We start from the raw sequence: 3,131 nt of genomic DNA, 5'->3' as shown, positions 1-3,131 counted from the left end.
CTACAGGGTATAGGGTTCAGGGAATTTTTAAAACCATTTCATTATACCTCTACATTTCCAAGTACATCTAAACAGCACTCAATACCTCTACCACAGAACAGTTAAATGGCTCTGGTCTGGGAGTCCAGAGACCTGAGTTCAAGGCATATCTTTGCAGATAACTTCTAAATTATTGGGTTTTTTTTTTCAACACTGTAAGTCACCAAGAGTGTAGGAGAGTTCCCTTTTCTCCACATCCTCTCCAGCATTTATCGTTTGTAGACTTTTTGATGATGGCCATTCTGACTAGTGTAAGGTGATACCTCATCGTAGTTATGATTTGTAAAGTGAAGTGAAGTCGCTCAGTCATGTCCAACTCTTTATGACCCCATGGACTCTAGCCTACCAGGCTCCTCTGTCCATGGAATTTTCCAGGCAAGAATACTGGAGTGGGTTGCCATTTCCTTTTCCAGGGGATCTTCCCAACCCAGGGATCGAACCCAGGTCTCCTGCATTGTAGGCAGACGCTTTTACCACCTGAGCCACCAGGGAAGTCACAGTTCTCTAATAATTAGTGATGTTGAGTATCTTTTCATGTGCTTTTTCATATGGGTCTCCAGTCTTGTAGATCCATGTTTCTTTAAGAATCAAGTATGAGGATTTAATGTGGTGAGACACACAGAAAGGCCAGGATCTGGAAATCTGTATTCCAATCCCTGAACTTCCTTACTAGCTCTGTGGCCTGTGGCATCTGGCCCCTTTCCTGTCTAGGCCTCAGTTTCTTTGTCTTTAAATAATGCAGATAAATTTTCCCATCTGTAAATTCCTTTCGGTTCCAGAGTTCTGCAATGCCACAGGGGAAAAAATGTTGGGGGTGAAACCAGATTTTGTGTGTATGTGTGTGTGTATACACACAGAGACACTCCCTCAGCTCTGCAAGTGGTAAGTGGTGATGCAGGGTGTTCACTAAAATCATACGATCATTCTGGACTGATCTGTTTGACTACATGCCCCAGTCACTCATTGCTACAGCATCTCTACCCACACATAATATAATGGTAACCAACAAAATGTGTGACATTAGGTTAATAGTGAAAATATACATGTGGAGTGGAGGAAAGCCCACCCAGAGGGGTAGCTGGAGGAGGGAGACTTTGTGCATGCAAATAAAAAAATTGACCCCATTCACCCCTCTGGCTGCACTGAAATCCTGGGTACTGTGTGTCACACTGAGAACTCACCACACAACGAGCTGCATTCGCTGCTTTGGCAGTAGGATACAATGCCTATCCTGAAATCCGGTCAACCCGACACGGCTTCCGCCACAGATGAAATAAAAACTTACCAGGTAAAAGCCAACTGTGCTAAACTCTCCAACAAACAAGAAGATTTGGAAAAGTATATTAAAATTTTTAAAAATTGCCTAGCCAAAACAAGGCAGCCATTGAAGTTTACCAAGTGGCTCCTTTAATTAAGGACCATCTCCTTAAATTACACTCATTTCTCTTACCCCTTTCAGGACAATCCAGGGTGAATAATATGTTTGTTTCTGGCTGAAGAGGTGCCAAGTTGAGAGGTACTTTTGGGTTAATAAAACTGATGCGAGCTATCAACCAGAAATCTTGTCTACTTTTAGAGACCAAGAGAAGCTGGTTTAACCTTGATTTTCAAGTATGAGAGGACAACCTAATCTACAATTTTAAAGAGTATGTAAGAAAAGTGAGAAATAAGAGGAAATGATATTTAACAGGCAACCCAATCAAAAAACGGGCAGAAGATCTAAGACATTTCTCCAAAGACAGAAGGCCAAAAAGCACATGAAAAGATGCTCAACATCACTAGTTATTAGAGAAGTGCAAGTCAAAACAGCAATGAGGTATCTCACCTCACACAGTCAGAATGGCCATCATCAAAAAGTCTACAAACGATAAATGCTGGAGAGGGTGTGGAGAAAAGGGAGCCCTACTACACTGTGGGTAGGGATATAAGTTGGTACAGCCACTATGGAGAACAATATGGAGGTTCCTTAACTAAAAATAGTTATCATATTATCCTGCAATCCCACTTTTGGGCATATATCCAGAAAAGATGAAAATTCTAATTCAAAAAGATACATGCACCCTAATGTTCAGAGCAGCACTATTTACAGTAGCCAAGACATGGAAACAGCCTAAATCCATTGACACATGAATGGATAAAGATGTGGTACGTATATACAATGGAATATTACTCAGTCATAAAAATGAAATAATGCCATTTGCAGCACCACGGATGAACCTAGAGAGTATCATACTAAGTGAAGTCAGACAAAGACGTATCATATGACATCACTTATATGTGGAATCTAAAAAATGATACAAAGGAAGTTATTTACAAAACAGGAACAGACTCAGTGAATTCAAAAACAAAAACGTAAGAGTTACCAAAGGGAAAAGGTAGGGGAGAAGGGATAATTTAGGAATTAACATCTGCACACTTACTGTATATAGAATAGATCATCAACAAGGACCTTCTGTACGGCACAGGGAACTCTACCCAATATTTTTAAATAACCTAAATGGGGAAAGATCTTGAAAAAGAACAGATACACTTCTAACTGAATTGCTTTGCTGTACACCTGAAACTAACACAACATTCTTAACCAACTATTCTCAACTATAAAATAAGGTAGTTTTTAAAAGACCTTTTTAAATAAATGGGATAGGGAAGGGGAGGGGCGAGACAGGGGCAGGAAACTAACAGATCCCAACTGCTCTGTGTAGGATAAATAAGCTACAAAGATATGTTTTATAGAACCAGGAATATAGCCAATATTTTATAACTTTAAATGGAATGTAAGCTACAAAATTATTGAATCACTATGTGGTACACCTGAAACTAATAAAATATTGTAAATCAGCTCTACTTCAAACAAATCATTCAAAAAAATGTTAGAAACAGTAAATGGCATTCAGATCTACTTCTCTGTTCCTCGCTTCTTCTACCCACCCTAACACTGTACTAACATTTGGGTCTCCTTGCTGTCCAGTGTGGCCTGTGCAGAGCAGCCAGACAAAGCATTCTAGAAACAAATTGTTTTTCTTTCCTACCCAAGGACTAGCGATGGCTTCTCATTATCAGTTAGGAAGAAAAATCCCATTCAACACTGATAG

General features: G+C 39.7%; 1 non-coding gene across 1 annotated transcript; it reads right to left on the bottom strand.

The window, feature by feature from the left end:
- Positions 1 to 458: 458 nt before the first annotated feature.
- On the bottom strand, positions 459 to 531 carry TRNAC-ACA (transfer RNA cysteine (anticodon ACA)). Its single transcript has one exon. It is a non-coding gene; the product is annotated as a tRNA-Cys (tRNA).
- Positions 532 to 3,131: the final 2,600 nt, after the last annotated feature.

Source organism: Budorcas taxicolor, chromosome 15 (assembly GCF_023091745.1).
Source record: "Budorcas taxicolor isolate Tak-1 chromosome 15, Takin1.1, whole genome shotgun sequence".
NCBI classification, from domain to species: Eukaryota; Metazoa; Chordata; class Mammalia; order Artiodactyla; family Bovidae; genus Budorcas; species Budorcas taxicolor.
The sequence above is the reverse complement of the archived record's forward strand: the minus strand, read 5'-3'. Positions and strand labels throughout refer to the sequence as shown.